This window comes from Octopus bimaculoides, chromosome 10 (assembly GCF_046866305.1).
Source record: "Octopus bimaculoides isolate indiv1 chromosome 10, ASM4686630v1, whole genome shotgun sequence".
NCBI lineage: Eukaryota > Metazoa > Mollusca > Cephalopoda > Octopoda > Octopodidae > Octopus > Octopus bimaculoides.
The window spans coordinates 68,070,012-68,090,011 of record NC_142937.1 but is presented as its reverse complement, the minus strand read 5'-3'; the positions used below and the strand labels follow the sequence as shown (position 1 = coordinate 68,090,011).

At 34.9% G+C, this 20,000-nt stretch overlaps 1 protein-coding gene and 1 pseudogene across 3 annotated transcripts in view; one reads left to right on the top strand and one right to left on the bottom strand.

Moving 5' to 3' along the window:
• LOC106883815 (uncharacterized) overlaps positions 1 to 20,000 on the bottom strand; it is a 1,126,149-nt gene that overhangs the window by 48,842 nt on the left and 1,057,307 nt on the right. The window lies entirely within an intron of this gene.
• LOC128248976 (U6 spliceosomal RNA) lies at positions 19,851 to 19,951 on the top strand (annotated as a pseudogene).

The following is a 20,000-nucleotide window of genomic DNA, read 5'->3' as shown; positions in this document are numbered from 1 at the left end:
TCGCTTGGGGAAAACTTCAAATGGTATATTTAATTTCTCTCACAAATCAATATTATCAATATATTTTACCCTGCTAAATGTATAGATAATACACGACGCTATAACAAAGCTTCAATATATATACTGGCAAAGATGTGTGCGGGCGGCGAATATAAGAAATTTCATCTTACCTGTATGAAGAACATCAGATAACTATCCAACCCAGATGGTTTCAAACTCTTCAAAATACGTTTGTTAACGAAAATTTGATTTACTTCTCTTCAGCTAGATTTACCAGAACAAAATTTCAAATGTTGCCACATCAGTGACGATTTATTATAGCATCGCATATGTTTGAATGCATTTCCAGTAAATATTGGTGCATTGTTGTACTACCATTCTATATTTATATTTATACTTTAATCGTATGGTGCTTTGTTTTACTAGAAGACAATACACTTATATTGCACTATTTAAATTTTTTCTTTGAAAACTTTTTCACTGTTCTCGTTTCTGTTAGCGGCTAGGCGTTCTGGCGAGTACACTGGCATTGATGTGGCAACATTTGAAATTTTTTCTGGTAAATCTACCTGAAGAGAATTAATCAAGTATACGTTAACAAACGTATCTTGAAGAGTTTGAAACCTAGGTCCCAGATTACCAACATCTGAGCTAGACATTTATCTGATGTTCATCATATAGGTAAGATGAAATTTCTTATGTTCGCCGCCAGCACACATCTTTGCCAGTATATATAGTGAAGCTTTACTATAGCCTCGTATATTATCGACTGCTATTTCCAGTAAATATTAGTGTACTGTTGTACCACCATTATATATATATATATATATATATATATATATATATATATATATATATATATATATATATAAGTATATGTATATGTATGCATAAGTATGACCGCTCTGTCACGTGGTTGAAATCTCATTGGTTAGTAATAAACGACTATCGGCTGTATATGGCGTATAGCGATCATACACATACATGCACGACCGCTCGCACAACGTTCTTCGATAGACGGAGAAATGAAAATAGTGTATTTAAATAGACGGAGTGCCAAAAATCAAAAATAAGTAATGTTGTAGGCAGAACGTACAAATACCGTAAAGACAAAGATATTTATGCATGATAAAATTGAAATACACTGAAGTCAATTTTTCGGCAGATGTGGCAAAACTGAATTTAAGCACACTGGGTGAACAAAAATTAAAAATAAGTAAATTATTTTTCATGGACAACGTACAAAAACCGTAACGACAGAGATTTTTCCCGCACGACTAATTGAAATACACGGAATTCAGTTTATAGACAGAAGTTAGGAAGTGTGTAAGTTAAAGAGAGAGAGGGGGGAGTGAGAGAGGGAGGGAGAGGGAATGAGTGAAAGAAACAGACAGACGCTAAAAGAGAGGAACTATTACAGAGGGTCAGAGAGAATATGTGTAAGCAAGACAAATAGAATGAGAAAAAGAGAGAGAAGAGAGAAATAAACAGAGAAAAGAGAGAGAATCGGTTGAAAACAGCAGAAGTTTTTAGAAAAGACTCGTGTAAAACACCTTTTTTCCCGATTTCTCGCTTTACGCAGGAGCTCTGGACAAAATCCTATGGTGCATAACCATCCTTGGCGCGTAAGTAATGTGTGTGTAAAGTTTGGTGAAAATCGGTTGAAAACTGTAGAAATGCATAGTACTATACACACAGACATCTTTTCCTTTTTTGTTTTATATACATAGATAACAAGCCCAATAAGTTTTTAATACTACCTCACATGCACATAGACATATGCATACATACATCTACATAGACTCATACACACACATATATATGCGCACATTTACATGTGTGTGTGTGAGTGTGCACGAAAAGACAATATTTCCATTACAAATATAACTCGTAGATTACAAATGTGGCGACTATTTCAAAATAATTTTGAAAGAAAACCTTATTTAGCTGAGCATGAAGCATGCTGCGGACGATATAAATTCTGGTTGTGAGTTGATTGTACAGTCACGCTTTGCATCATATAAACATGCAGGAGAGAGAGATCATTGGGAGAGAAAAATCATAAAGACAGAAGATGAGGATGAGGTGGGGAGGAATAGTGGGACAATATGAATGTGTGTGTGTGTGAATGTATATATATATATATATATATATATATGTGTAAGACCATTCAATTTTTTTTCTCCGTGTTTTTCTCCTTCTTTTCTTCGTATTCTTTCTGTTGAAGAGCCTAGCTCGAAACGTTAAAGACTTTCTGTATTCCCGAGCGTCAAACTAATACATCCTTTTGTTGTTTACACCACCTGTCCTCGTCTGTTGTTGTTTTTTTCGTACATTCTCCCATATATGTATATATATATATATATATATATATATATATATATATATATATATATATATATATATATATATATATATATATATATATATACAGAGTGAGAAAGACAGAGACAGAGATAGAGAGAGAAAGAAAGAAGGGTGCCTGTGCGTTTTGTAAACTTCGCTAATATAATGTCAACACAGAAAATTTATTTTCAGTTTTGTTTTCTTACTTTTTGAATAATGTTTCATTTAATTTTATTTTAATGAAATTAATATTTTCCTTTTGAAAATTACTATTCAGTTCATTATTTAGTATACGCACCATATATATAGACACACCTACACACACACATATATATAGTGCATTCCAGATGTTTTGAGACTTTTATAGCCTTCAAATTAGGATACTCAGAATGTACTTGTTAAAGCGCTACCACCACTTTGTGAAGATCCCAAGGAAGTCCTCAAAAGTGAAGGAGTCCCGGATCTTGCCACAGCCTCCTTCATCTCAATACCTTTAAAACGACTGCGCTTGACGTTCACCTTCAGCTTGGAGAATAACTGAACGTCTCAGGTAGCAAGGCCTCGACTGCAGGGAGAGTGAGGGACCGTTTCCATGCTAATCTCTGTTAAGAAATTTGTTTCGAAGATGATATTGCATTATCCTAGCGCTGGTGCCACCAATCGAGGGGAAGAATTGTAGCCTTTTGCGACGCAATCTCTTCATAAACTCCCTCAAATCTTCCACAAAGTACTCTTTGTTGACCACTTGGCCAGTGGGAATCTAGTGGTTGTAGATGTAGCATTGCTGTCGAAAAAGGGGATCACCATGAGTTTCTCGGCGTACTTGTTTTTTCGAGCGAGCAAAAAACAGATGCTCATCTCGAACAAGTTAAAATCCATACGCAGTATGGAGCATTTCATAGCGTCTTTTCCCAGTTTAACAGAAAACTTTATTAAATAGCAAGCTTCTAATCTGTCTTCACGTTTGACTTCATTCTGCAAACTAGTCACCTGTGACAAGCAGAGTTTGGCAAGGCGTGTTCAAAGTGCTGTAACAGCAGCTGCCTCTTTTAATCTGGAATAAAAATGTTGGTAGGTCAGCTTATTAACTGTATAATAATGTATTAAAATTACAAAAATCTACGACAGTTATAACTGCTTCTCCGGAAAAAAGTCCCAAACCTTCTGGAATGCACCTTGTATATTCTATTTCCTGATGTTATATCCATGGTGGCAACAGTATACTTCCCGAGTTACCTCTCATACTTCATCCTAAATTTGGCACAAGGCTTGCAATTTCGAGTGGAGGAGAAGTCGATTGCATTGAGCCCTGTCCCCAACTGGTACATATTTTGTCGACCCCGGAGAGATGAAAAGCAATGTTGAATCTGGAAGTATGAAAAACATAGGTGGAATTTGAACTCAAAACCTAAATAACTGGAATAAATGAAACTAAGCATTTTGTCCGGCGCAATAACGATTCAACCAGCTCACTGACTTGTTCCAGTTGCATAATAATACACAAAAATAATTTAATAAAATCACTGTATTGGTAATTAGAATTAATGATAAGTAAATAAGGAAGTAAGAAACTGATCTTATTATAGACAAAATCCCACCATTAATCTGTAATAATATTAATCGTGAAGATTCATCTGTTTTCAGTAAATTCATTTGAATAAGCAAGAAGTACTGAATGTAATTTATTAAAAAATATATCAGTAAAATATTGGTTATATCCTACAAATCTCTTTTAAATATACAACGACTTTTACGGAACATAATACATAATAACAGATACATATGAACATATACACTCACATATATATATATATATATATATATATAAAAAGGTTTAATGCAAAAAAAAAAAGGAATTAAAATTTACAGCTGGCTTTGTTGGGTGGAGGTGCTTATCTCCTCTGTTTGAAAACTTAAAGACACAGAACGTTTGTGTCGCGTAGTCAACTAGAAACGGTGTTTCTTGGGGCTAAATAGCAGTAGCATTCATCCCTTTCCTGGGATTCCCACATTAAGTTGACTATCAGCCATCACTATATATACATACATACATACATACATACATACATACATACATACATACATACATATATATATATATATATATATATATATATATATATATATATATATATAAAACAATTATTCGGTACCCATGTTAAAATTCCGAGTTTCGAATGCCGGGGCGGAAACGTACGCCACCACCTCTTCGGTCATTTGGCCATATATATATATTATCTTCGGTTTCAATGGCCAGATAAGCGAAGAGATGGCGGCGTAGGTTTCCGCCCCGGCATCCGAAACTCGGAGTTTTATCATGGCTACCGAATAATTATCACATATTTTTACAGATAAATTTCTCTATTTGCATGATATCGAGGTCTCTTTCTTTATTTTGTTGTCTTTTCTATCAATATATATATATATATATATAGGATATATATATATATATATATATATATATATATATATATATATATATATATATATATATCCTCCGACGCTACTCTATCTCTTTCTCTTTCCTTTCTCCCCCCCCCTCGTTCTTCCTCTGTACTACTACGTATCTCGCCTTACCCCTCTTGTTCTTCCTCTGTACTACTACGTATCTCGCCTTACCCCTCTTGTTCTTCCTCTGTTACTACTACGTATCTCCTTTTTCCCCCTCGTATTTCCTCTCTTTCTCTTTTCCTCTCGTTGCTCACCATTCTTCTACTTCCTCCCTCTCTTTCTCCCTCTACCACTCTCTCTCTTCCCTTTACACCGGCATGGTCACATGCTTCCGGTCAATAATCCTTTCCTTCCTTGGCTTTCGCCAAGTAACACACGCTACCACTTTGTCTCTCGGTTCCGTGCCTCATCGCGTTCATACACACATAATTTTTCTCGTCTGGCCGTAAAGCCTTCTGTTTGTTTTCCTGTCTTGTTTTTCGTCCGCCACTACATTCCTCCATGGCTAGATTTAATTTGCGTATACAGATTTAATCTGCGATCCATGGGACGAGCCGTTTTAACGTTGCGTCCTGCCCGAAGCTCGTCGAAACGCCGGTGTTAAAACGTGGGTAGCTGATGAAGTAGAATGTTCTCTATGTGGCTCGTGTGTTCTCGTCTACGTTTGTTTGCAATGTCCTGTACCCAGATATGCACCTATACATACAGGTGGATGTCGGTATGCACATACCTGTACGTATATATGCATATACTCATTTACTTTTGTTTTTATATATATATATATATATATAGGAGAGGAAAATGAAAACGCAAATCCTAGGCTGTCAACCAAATTCCCGAACGCATAAATGAAGTTATTCAATCAATGTAATTGAATCATATATAGTTATACACATCAACATGAATCATGCATGTATAGGCATCTACGGTTGTTTCTGCTAGCCATACGCTAATGAGCTTCATGACATAATTTTAACTTGTATAGTCATGACGTTCACTGGCCAAACGCATGGTTTTGGGTTCAGTATAACGGCGTAGCAGTTCGGAGACGTTTCTTTTTGTTGTAATACCGGGTTGACAAATACTTTTTGAGTCAATTTTGTTGACGATAAGTGTGTGGAAACCATCCGGACATAGGTATATTATATGTATTCACATGTGTGTGTATGTCTGTTGGATAGCTCTTGACAACCGATGTAGATTTGTACACCATAATATATATATATATATATATATATATATAGATATACATACATATATATATATACACACACACACACACACATATATATATAGATTCAACACATAAACGTATACACATACATGTGTGTGTGTGTGTGTAGCCCTAAGTAAATAACGTGCAGCCGAGCTATATTGTTATTAAATACTTTTAAATCCAGCCTAATACAATGTGCGTTCAGTCGATCGCGCATATGATATATATATATATATGTATATATGTAAGTATATATATATGTATATATATATATATACATGTATGTATGTATGTATGTATGTATGTATGTATGTGTGTATATATATATATATATATATATATATATATATATGTATACATGTATCTATCCCTGTATGTATACATAAATTAATAAATAACACGAATGTCATCCATTTACGGCACACTGCATTTCAGCTACCATAACTGCTGCATAACAAACAACTAAGCTATTTCGTTTAATTTCGTTCCAATTATACAGCCAATCTCATTACAAAAGCTGCTGATGCCACCCAATTACAACACAATATCAAACACATAAACAGTTCTTCCACTGGATTACATTTTTTCTTCTCCAAGAAGAAGGCTAATTGCTGATATGAACTGGTCCTTGGTTTCAATTGTATGTGCACCTAATCATTCACTTACACGGTAACGCTAATCTTACTCGGACGTGGTCGCTCCAGATACCAGTATGATGATGCATTGCTGAACAACGTTAAGTGAATTTTTCTTCTTTCTCGTAGAATAGGAAATGCAATTTGATTCTAGTCTATGTCAACTAAATCCGCTGTTGGATACTGGAAACGAAACGATTAGTGATTAATTTAGATAACCGATTTTTCGGGCTTTTATTAGACGAAACACCTACAGACCGACGTTTGCACCCTAATTATCATATGTATGCAAATATATATGCATGTATGTATGTATGTATGTATGTATGTATGTATATATATATATATAACACGATTCAATGAAGTAGAGAAATTTGAAAAGACAACACGAAACCGGTTATTTCTCAAAATACAATGTTTATATACCAAAAAGATTTTATAACATTTTTCTAACATTTTTCTTACATTTTTCTGACATAATTTAAATATATACTTTAACCATGTAACAAGCCTTCTGTAGTTTTTTCACTCTTATTATCTTTTATACATCCAACCACGTGCTTTCACATACCAACTTTCTCACATATATATATATATATATGCATATATTCATGTGTATATATGTGGGTGTGTATGTATATCGATGTATGTATGTACATATATATATATATGGAAATATGTATATATATATATATATATATATATATATATATATATATATATATATATATATATATATATATATATATATGCATACACATATATCTATATATGTGTGTGTGAGAGTGTTTGTGTTTGCATGCGTGCGTGTATGTGTGTGTGTTTGTATGTTATGTACTAACACGCAAATTAATATCCACATGCAACACGACTCCTTACCCTCGTCGCTCTGATTTCAAACGCTGACGAAGTCAAGTTCGCGTTTCATCGTTTCGCACTTGATAAAATGTGCAAATCTAGGAGATTGGGTTAGCAGGATTCTGAGGACATCGGACTGGATGCCTGGTTGTATTTATTCCGGTTCTTTATTTATATCCCGTTGTTACCTACTTTGGACGTAGGCCGAATCCATTACCAAGTTTAATACATCACGTAGTACCTTGGGTATCTTTAGCAGAATTACCATGTCGCAAGCATTCGATTCTAGGTTTCCGGTTTGACAATAAAATCATCTTTGTACCCTATTAGCTGACTATGATTGTCTGTATGTAAATCTTCGAATTTTATCAAATATAGCATGCTCTTCTTCACTGGTTTTATACTGAGCTATTGTAGTCCATCTGCGAGGATCCTTGTTTTATCACCTCATGTCATGTTTAGTAAGAAATAGTAATGAATATTAATAATAATAACAACAAAAACAACAAAAACAACAACAATAATCTTTTCTGTTATAAGTACAAGGCCTGAAATTTGGTGGGAGGGTGTAAATCGATTACATCGACTCCAGTGCTCAACTGATACTTATTTTATCAATCTCGAAAGGATTAAAAGCAAAGTCAACCTCGGCGGAATTTGAACTCAGAACATAAAGACGGACGAAATACTGCTAAGCATTTCTCCCGTAACAATATTAGACGTACACCTGAATATGTGAGAATATGCTCGTGCACAGACTAACAAAAACACACATTAGATCAGTCCTTTAAAACGAGTCCACTGACGCTAAGATGCGCTCATCGACACATAAATAACAGCACAGAAATACAAACACGCTAATATATGCACAAAGGTGCAAGATCATGCCGGAAATATTGGTGGGGATATATTTGATCAGAGGTATAACCCAACCAATAGCAGATAAATATCTTTCACAACACATACTAATGTGTTTTAAAAAAGAAAGATATAATTTATGATGTAGTACTAGATATATACCTGAAAAGATGTCATAGCTAAAAAGTTTTGATCCGAGTCCTCGGTTACCGCTGATTCCTGACTAAACAGTAATGATTAATATATAAATGCCTTGACATATAGAAATATTAGCACATTAACAAATCGACATTTTGGCACATCGTCACACCGCCACAGAAACACAGTGACACGTCAACACATTGACATAGACAAATTGACAGATCGATATATTGACACTTTGCCACGTTGACAATCGACTTATCGGTACATAGACACAGACTGACATATCGATACATTGACATGACAACACATTGACCCACCAACATATCAACACATTGATGCATCGACAAATTGATACATAGATATATAAATGCATTGACACATTGACTAATCGACACATTAACACATCAACACAGTAGCACATCGTCAGAGTGTCACATTGAAACAGACATAGTAACACGCCAACACATTGATACAGACGAATTGACAGATCAATGCACTGACATGTCGATATATTGACACGTTGACATTTTGACACATTGACTCATCGGCATATGGACAACTTGACATATTGACACACTGACACACTGACACGTCAAAACATTAACACGGCGAATTCATACACAGATACATAGACACATTGACTCATTGACATATCGACACATTGGCACATCGACACATCAGCACACTCTCATATTGAATCAGATACAGTAACATGTCAACACATAGATACACAGACAAACTAACATATTACATTGACATATTGATATATTGACACACTTTCACGTTGACACGTTGACTCATCGGCACATGGACATATAGACAAACTGACATATCAACACATTGACACATCAACACTGACCCAGCAACGCATCAACACATTGGCACATCAACAAATAGATACATAAGATATATAGATACATTGACTCATTGGCATATCGATACCTTGACACATTGGTAGAATACGTAGCATTGCAATAGCTTAGCAAGTATATACAGACACATCATATTAGGCAAGTAAACATACAATATACAGATAAATCACAAACCAGACATTTGCTTGAGAAGTACAAGTCTGGTTATCTTACTGCTACCCACCCAAACAAAAAAGTAAATAAACAATGTTTCATCTAAAATTCAGAACACACGAGTCCAGAGTCGTCGTTGATGTTCTTTAATTCTTTTTATCAAAGCCTCTTCCAGTTTAACCAGACAGACCGTCATTTCAAATATGACTAAGTTTTGTATAATCACAAAACATTACTGATTAATGTGAAATATTCATAGAAGGTATAACAAAAAAATTATGAAGAAACCACTAATCTTTCTTGGATTATAAACAAATTCTTATCAACTTATTATATTTGTTCATAATATACAACGGGAGGTAAAATACGATTTAAAAAGTAACAAAGCAAATAATGAAAAAACATAATGCGAATATGTAGAAATAATAATAATAATAACAATAACAACAGCAACAACAACGACGACGACGATGATGATGATGGTGATGATGACGACAACAACAATTTTCATCATTATCATTATCATCATCATCATCGCTGCCACCACCACAGCTACCACCACTCTTATTCTCCTCACCATCATCATCAACATCATCGTCATCATTAATACTCTCCTCACTATCGTCATAACATTTTATATAATTATGACTAATGATATTATACTATGATTTGATATCTTACTCCTACTGGTGTTGTTGCTATTATTAATATTGATAACAACAAAAACAGCAAAAATAATAAATTAATATTACTATTATCATTATAATATCATTTATAATATCGATTGCATTTTCATTTAATATCTTCTTAAATGTTATCAATCATGTAGTTAAAAGACGTAGACCAGCTGTAGTTAATGTGACAGTGACTCCGAAGTATGCATTCAAAATGGAAAAAAAAACCCAACTAAAACCAGAACAAAACATATCCTTATCTTGTTGTATACCTCCCACAATATTTTAATTTCTTAGATACCACGCAATATCTTTGAACGTCTTGCTATATCCCCCGCATACATCCATATATTAAGTTCCAAATAACATTTGTTTCTAAAGATATTTTTATGAGTTATATTGACTCTAATAACAGTGGGTGGCAGAATCATAAAACATCTTAAAGTATTTAGTTGCCTGCATATACCGAAGCCATCTTTACTTTTGATATTGCTGTAATCGAAGGAACAAACATCCATCTTGAACTGGGATCGATTAAAGTGACTACATTTTCTACTCATATTAGTCATGGACTTGTGCCAGACTTATACGCAGTTTATTAAATTGGCTATAATAAGTAATGAATATATATCCTGCATACACAACTGTGCGCGCATATGCACTCACGCGCGTGCATACATATACTGGAGTGTTATCCATAATATGAAACTGTCTCTTGTTTAATATTAGTTTCAAATTTGACCCAAGGCTGGCAGTTTCGTGGGAGGGAGTAAGTTGATCACATCCACCTCAGTGTTCAACCGGTACTTATTTTGTAGACCCTGAAAGGATGAAAGCTAAAGTTAACTTCGGTGGAATTTTATCGATCCTGAAAAGGATGGAAGACGAAGTCAACCCCGGTGTCATTTGAACTCAGAACGTAAAGCCGGAATAAATGCCACTACGCATTTTGCCCTGCGTGTTAACGATTCTTTTCTACTCTAGGCACAAGACTAGACATTTTGGGGAAGGGGGCCAATCGATTAGATCGACCCCAGTGCGCAGTTGGTACTTAATTTATCGAACCCGAAAGGATGAAAGGCAAAGTCGACCTCAGAACTCAGAACGTAAAGACAGGCGAAAAAGCGCTATGCATTTCGTCCGGCATGCTAATGATTCTGCCAGATCTCCACCTTCGTCTCTTGTTTAATATCGGTTTTAAATTTTGGTACAAGGCGAGCAATTTCGGGGAAGTGGGTAAGTTGATTACATCGACCCCAGTGCTCAACTGGGACTCATTTAATCGACCTTGAAAGGATGAAAGGCAAAGTCGACCCCGGTGGAGTTTTATTTCCCCCGAAAGTGATGAAAGTCAAACCCGCCGGCATTTGAACTCAGAACGTAAAGACGGACGACGTCTCATTTCATATCACGATCTGATATGTTAAGTGCTTCTATTAAGGCCAGTTTTCTGGCTAGGGAATACTTTCCTCTCCGTTTCTCACCCGGCTGAAAGCCCTGTAAAGGATTATGGGTACGACTTTCTCTGAAGACTAAACTTTAAAAAAAATACAATGTCTTCTAATATAGGTCGATATTAAATATAGTTTGTTCCTGTATAATGGACACGGGTTTCCTCAATTAGTTTCCATTACTTTATATGAGATTATGACTTAAACAGACCACTTAGTTTAATACATTTTACAATACATTAGTGCAAACGGCGATTTATTATTTTCTTTATTTTACATGTATTTTAAGTAGTGTCTCTAACACCGGAATATTGTGTTATGTGTGTTTGTGTGAGTGTTTGTGCATGCATTTATGCTTGTATTTCTTTATTTCATTTGTACTTTTAAATGTATAAGCGTGGGATTCTGTTGTATGCTGTGTGAGTATATGAGAGAGTATGTGAGTATATGAGAGTATGAGAGAGTATGTGTGAGTGTTTATGTGTGTGCGAGTGGTTATCCACTGTGGAAAGACAGAGAGGATGTCAAAGTGAAGTAGAAGGAAAGAGGAGATACGTTGAAGCAGAGAGAACAAGAGAGAGAGAAAGAAAGTGGATGATGGAGAAGAGGAGAAGGTGAAAGAAAGAGAGAGAGAAAGTGAAGGAGAGACCAAAACATTGAGAATAACGAAGTGAGAAAACGTATTACAAAAGAAATTTTGTTGAAACTCAAAAGAGAAAACGTTAAATAAAGAGAGTGAATAAGAGGACAAAAATGGAGAAAAAGAATGTAGGAAGGTTGAAAGTAAGGAATAAACGAGTGAAACATATCTGCTGGTTCACTATCGAACCCCAAACCAATTTATTACATTTCAACTCAAATGGTCACCACTACACATCAATGTAACTAGCTCACCTTTCAAGCAGTCATATTTATTACACACATTATCGAAAATTGAATAAGAATGTGTTTAAAAATCTGACTAGAATTCTAAAGAAACCTAAACTGTATATTCGGTTGAAACTACAGTCTGATTGTCGGTAGATTGATAGACTTGTTAGAGTCAGAAAGAAAATAACAAAGGCAATTTGTGGATTAGTTTCGGGTTCCTACGTTCTGAGTTCAAATCTCATCGCAGCAATCTTTGCTTTTCATATCTTTTGGGGTTAATAACATAAAGTATCATTTAACTGCTGTAGTATATAGCATTGACTGCTCACATCTTCGCCTCACAACTTTTTGAACTTGTGTCTAAATCTGAAATTATAGTTATAAATATTATTACTGACGAGGTCAACTTTGCCTTTCATCATTTAAGGGGCGATAAAATAAGTGCCAGCCAAATACTGGGGCAATGGAATCGACTAGTACCACCTTAAAATTGCTGGCCTTTTGCCAAAATTTGAAACCATTATTATAATTATAATTATAATTATAATTATTATTATTATTATTACCATTTTAAAATAAAATATGATCCGTTATCTTCTGCAGAACCGAGGTCGTCTCTTGTCCCTAGGGTCACAGCAGGTCCTCATCTGATGGAGAGTACACGGCGTAAAATGTGTGCGGAACCTAGCAACACTATTTTTTAAAGTTCTCCCACGGTAACACTACAAGGGAGATTGTTGAGCTGCTTATCAAGACTCTTTTTAATTAGCATTAACTCTCCAATCACCACTGGTGCTGTGCTGCTTTTCATTCCCCACGTCTTAGTCACTTCTATTTCTAGGTCTTTGTACTTAAATAACTTCTCAACTTCTTTAATGAACACATTTCTCACTGATGGTACTGTCACATCTATTATTAAGCATTTCTTATTCTTCCCATCTTTGATGATTATGTCCGGCGTGTTTGCCTTGATTTCTTTATCAGTATTGATTGGCATGTCCCAGAGTTCTGTTAAATCATCTTTTCTGGTGACAGTTTCAGGTTTATGCTGGTACCATCTTTCTGAAGTTGGAAGTTGGTAGTGTTTACATATCTTCCAATGGATATATTGCGCTACTCTATTGTGTCTATGAATATATTCGGTTTTTGCAAGCGCTGTGCATCCAGTTAAGATGTGGTCAACTGTTTCATCCAGTGCCACCGTTCATTATTTTGTAGTGGTAAGCCCTGGTTGCCAAACTTTGATCTTGTGCTGCTATGATAAAACCTTCGGTTTCAGCCTTCAATCCTGAGCTCTTCATCCATACATGAGTGTCCACACCCCCGCCACGAGTTTTTTGAGTCCTGGAAATCTTTCCTGAAGCAACATAGCCAGCAGCCAGAACACTTTCTTTACTCCTGACGTCTTTTGGAATAGAACATTATTTTTGACACAGTCAACATGATTTACATGCAAAGTGTTTACTAGTAAACTGCTATTTTAATACACTTTGAACTCTTGCTTCATAACTCAATTTCTTCACACAGACGATTGATAATAGCCACAGTTCTCATGGCAAGGGATATGGCCACGAAGATTAGGTCCAGTTCCTGAGCTATTCGCGGTTTCAACATTCTTTTACGATATGAGCTTACATTCGCATAGCTTACGTTTTGAGAGAAGCATATGACAACCGGCAGAATGAATAGGTATCGCCGTCGTCGTCGATGGCATGCAAAAAAGAGCAAGCGGCGTCAGGGTGCCGGTTCACCATTTCTAGCTTCCTTTTCGCGGTATTTTTTTTTGTCCATACAAAGGAAAATCGACTGATATATGATTCAAAATACTGTCTACTCTCTCAGGCCGTACGTGTAGTTTTCGAGTTCTTGAGACTGCCAGTTCTCGTTGACACACTCCTAATTATTCTTCTCCACTAAGTTATAATATTTATTTACTAGTCTTTATAGGTTAACTATTACTTCACTTTGACTGTGCGTTCTGCCGTCAGCTACGAATCGCCCTTTACAAACTTATTCATTTTGAGTGAACTTCAAAATGAAATGCAAACAACAAAAACACCAAGAAAATATTCATTAAATTGATTGTTTCAAAATGTTAACAGAATTTCATAGAAATCATAGTTCAAAGGTGATAACTTTTACTCTTTCAATTCATTTGATCAGTAAATATTTAATATAAAGAAAAAGATTAATTAGTTTATAACGTTCGTTTTTCCTTCTAATCTTATACGTGTTTTCTGTGTATAGAGAACAGAAAAAGTATTTAATATTCTAGATATCCCAGAGTGACACAGTACCCCAACTGAGAACGTCTGTGATAGACTATTAGCCAAATCCACACTGTAAGTTTCTACAGAGCTAACAGACTACTCTTTTCAGAATGTTGAAGACTTCGCAGTTTAACCACGAACTAAGATATTCACAGAGAATTCGGATATATAGTTTGCAAAAGGTGACTGTAACAAAAGAAGTCGGTATCTCGCAGTATCTAGAGAGTTTTTAACCTACCCCAGTATATATAAGGGACTACTGACAGTTTTAGAGATTAAATAAAACTACTGCTTTTAATAGACAAAGTAGTGAACATAATTCCATAGGGAACACTTAGTTATTTCCTTTAGTCTAAATCTTGCTAATGTTAACTTGCGCTTTCATCCTTCCCAGCAAGGTAAAATATGAGCTAGTGTAATATCTGGCACTAGGGTTGGGTTTCTCGACTATGCATTCCACTTAAATAAGTGACCAATTGCGTGTAGCAGAACAGCTGTAAGTAAATAAATATCGATAATTATTTTTCAGAACTCGAACAGAGAATGAAAAATAAACAAAGTGTCTGCTTGCTATATATTGCAAATATTATTTCATTTCTTAGTTTTATATGCGTTGTTAGATAAATATTGCTAATTCTTGCAGGATGTTACATATTGTTGCTATTGGCAATGGTTATAGTTTTAGGTGATGCCTCATTGTCATAGTCGTCGTCCTCTTCCTCCGCCTTATCATCATCATCATCATCATCATCATCATCATCATCATCATCATCACCATCATCAAAACTTAGACATTACTATCTCGAGTCCCAAAATTCATAAGGCTGGTTTATAAGTAACTGACTCTACAACATTCCTCATGAACAGGACACTACTCCGTTGCAGTGTTACTCATTGTTGCCGGCTGATTACACTGGAGCAAAGTGAAATGAAGTGTTTTTGCTCAATGATAGAACGCATCGTCGGGTCTAGGTATCCAAACAACGACCCTAAGCATTAGATCACACTGGTATAGTTGATGTTATTTAGGCATTGGATCATAAGCCATAAACTGTCGGGATCATCTGAAGTCAGTCGAGTTTGGCAGTTCACACATTTTGATTGATATATTCATGCAACGATGCAATTGTTTCCCCTGCCTTATAATACATATAGAGGAATAATAGAATCATTTGTCGCTTATAGTGATGTGGTAATGTGAACGGATGTGAATTCCATAGAGATGTCAACTCCACACTTCTAGAGTAGAGAATGCTGATTTCAAGAAACTGCTGAGAGCTTGCATCGTTAATAATAGTAATAACATCCAAGAATAATTGTTTGTGTCGGTATTCACAAATATCTTAAGAATTCATCTCTCGCAAATGTATCAACTGCTCCTACAAAGATCTCTTGTTCTAAGCTAGTAATTTGAATATCTATTTCTCTTGGTAGCGTCAACAAGTTCTGAGAAACTATTGCAATTCTTGGAAGATTTATGCCAATAAAACCTGTCTTTACTGTCACCACTAAGTTTAAATCAAATTAAAGGTATTTTATAGTGAATATTACCGGGTTTTTTTTTGGGGGGGGGGAACAACAAACAATTTCGAGCCCGTTTTCAAATTTGAATATATACTTTTAATCCGACATCACTCACCCGTTTTGGTCTGTCATAGACAGTACCGCAACAGTGGCATCTGGTTGGGGTCTAAAATGGTGGATGACCAGAACTGAAAAACCTTTTACTGTAGGTCTTTTCAGTCAGGGTTGTCCTTGGTCTTAAGTGACATCAAGACGAAATTGTGACTGAGAGAAGTAAAACACACAAGCACATACATTTTATGCTACATACATTACACCAACACAGGTATTTTATACCACGCATACACGCACATTTTATTATTTTATACTACACGCATACTTACACAGCTGCTCACGCACATATACACATAGATTAGGAACAATAGTTATTGTCTTCAATTAAACAACAACAAAAATAGAACAGTGTACAAAAGACACGACAACTAACGTAAACACACAAATATATATACACATACAAGCAAAACATAAAGTATTAATACAGAAAATAGATTTACATAGTTACACACAAACACATATGGTGCGCACGAAAGTAAAAGAGTGATCTCATGATAGAATGAAAGAACGAACAAAAGAAAATCAACTCAAATAAAATGTATTCTCAGCGAATAATTTGTTTCATATATTTAAAATCTCCTTGAAATATTGATTATGAAGCTACAAACAGTCTTTTCCCTTTTAAAACAATGTCACATTGTCTAACCTTATTTCTGCTGACAATCATTTTCTTGGCGGTTTTACCTATTTTACGCTGTACTTCGCATTTATTTACATTTAAATTTATCTTCAAAATATATTTCCTTATTTTCTTTCAACAATTCTTAAGTATCTTCGTGTTTCTTTACTTTGATATTTATTTACTTATTTTTGTACTTATTTTACCTCTTTATATGTTTGCTTATTTATTATATATTTACATATCTATCATTTATCTTTAATTCTAAGCTGTTTGTTTATTTCTTATTGATGTGTTAAGATTGTTAACTTTGAAGAAATAATAGAGAAAAAAAAAACTGTTCGGAAAATAGAATTATATTCTAATTTTCTGCAGCTATTTCATCAGTAAATTTTATTTAAATTAATGAAAAAATATATTATCAAATACAAATAAATTTCTTTACAAATGATTGAAAGAAACGAATGCGATAACAAAAATTCATTCGACGTCACCATCTACAGCAGAAATTACACATTAATTCCAAGTATGTGATTTCGTTGAAAACTGCGTTACGGTGATTAAATCCGATTTATCTTTTATCTTTTACTTGTTTCAGCCATTGGACGGTGGCCATGCTGGGGCACTGACTTGAATGTTTTAATCAAATAAATCATCTCCAGTACGTAAAGTTTTCAAGTCTGGTACTAATTCTATCGGTCTATTTTGTAGAACAACTAAGTTACTGGGACGTAAACAAAACCGACACCAGTTATCAAGCGATCGAAGGGCTTAGACGTAAACACAGTGACACACTACGCACATATATATGTTACATACTTATATATATATATATATATATATATATATATATATATATATATCCGAGAAAGTTAGGGCTTGTTAATCCAACCCACTAAGGGATAATATCTATTCAATACACTGCTGGAAGAATACCCAATTATTATTACACTAGTGTTTTTTCATTGCATTACCAAGTGCAATAAATGCGTACGGGTAAAAAAACTATTTTACCATTAATTCATATAGCAATAAGAAAATTTTCTTATTGGTTATATAAATTAATGGTAAAATATATGTATATACATATATATATAGAGAGAGAGGGGGGAGAGAGGGGAGGGAGAGAGGTTTGTGAGAGTGTGAGAGCGAGAAAGTGAGACAACCATAGCTATAAATATATAGGTGTATGTGCGAAATTTTAATAATTTTCTCTGTATTAATAATAATTCATCACTCTGTTCTATTGTATAAGAGCGGTCTTTTGATGTCTCTACTTCTATCCGTTTCACACACACACACACACATACACACACACACACATACACACACACATATATATATACACACACACACACACACACACACACACATATATATATATATATATATATATATACACACACACACACACACACACACACACACACACACACACACACACACACACACACATATATATATATATATATATATATATATATATATATATATATATATATATGCACACACATATACATACATACATATACATATATACATGTATATATATGAGTATATTATATGTTTGAATATGTCTGTATGCATTTATACACACATATATGAATATAAATATATATGTTTACTTATAAATATACTTTAATATATACTTACATTCATACATGTATCTTTCGATGTGTAATGTAGTTAATTTACAATCTGTGTTGGTTAGTTGTGTACATGAGAAATTATATACTACTTTTATATTATATATAAATTTAATTATTTTATAGAATGCTAAAGTTAGTACCTCTGTCCCAGCATCTGTTTGCAATGTATATAATACAGTTGTATGAAACTAGCAAACCTGTCATTTAAAATACGGCACAATATATAAACATGCACAAGCATCTACAATTCCTTGCTAGAAATAGTCGTTAAATCTTCCTCAAACGACTCACTTAATGAAGTATACATTGTATGATATATCTATGAGTAAAATGTGTCTAAAGTTAGGACAAGATGGTCACGAATGGAACCACAGTTTTGCTCCACTAGATCTATTATTTGACGAAATAACAATAATAACATCAATAACGATAGATAGTGAAACACATGTTTAACAGTTATTGCTTCTAGTTTCAAATCCTAATAAGAGATGATGTTCTTTTTATACATTCATGGTCAAGTCATTTCTAGTTAGATTATTGCGGAAGATTACATCTACCGTATAAAACTCTCCTCAACTCCACCTCTCCACACGCGCGCGCGCGCACGAAAACAGTCTCACACACACATGCACACGAACATATTAACAATTACACGCTTGTTAATTATAGACAACTACATACACAAACACTCACATGGGTCCCGGTCTCAGCAAGAACAAATTATAGTAATATTGTTGTTGGCACTCCGTCGCTTACGACGTCGACGGTTCCAGTTGATCTAATCGACGGAACAGCCTGCTTGTGAAATTAACGTGCAAGTGGCTGAGCACTCCACAAATACGTGTACCCTTAACGTAGTTCTCGGGGATATTCAGTGTGACACAGAGTGACAAGGCTGACCCTTTGAATTACAAGCACAACAGAAACAGGAAGTAAGAGTGAGAGTGAGAGAAAGTTGTAGTGAAAGAGTACAGCATGGTTCGTCACCATCGCCTGCCGGAGCCTCGTGAAACTTTAGGTGTTTTCGCTCAATAAACACTCACAACGCCCGATCTAGGAATCGAAACCGCGATCCTATGACCGCGAGTCCGCTGCCCTAACCACTGGGCCATTGCGCCTCCACTATAGTAATATTAATAATAATCTAAACTAGTTTCGGCAGTACATATTCTAAAAGTGGAACGATACAGAGATGAATAGCATGGTCCTTGCACAAGAATGATTCGCATGAAGCGTTTCATATTTTTTCCAAGGCGGCATGATGGCAGAATTGTTAGCAAATCGAGCAAAATACTT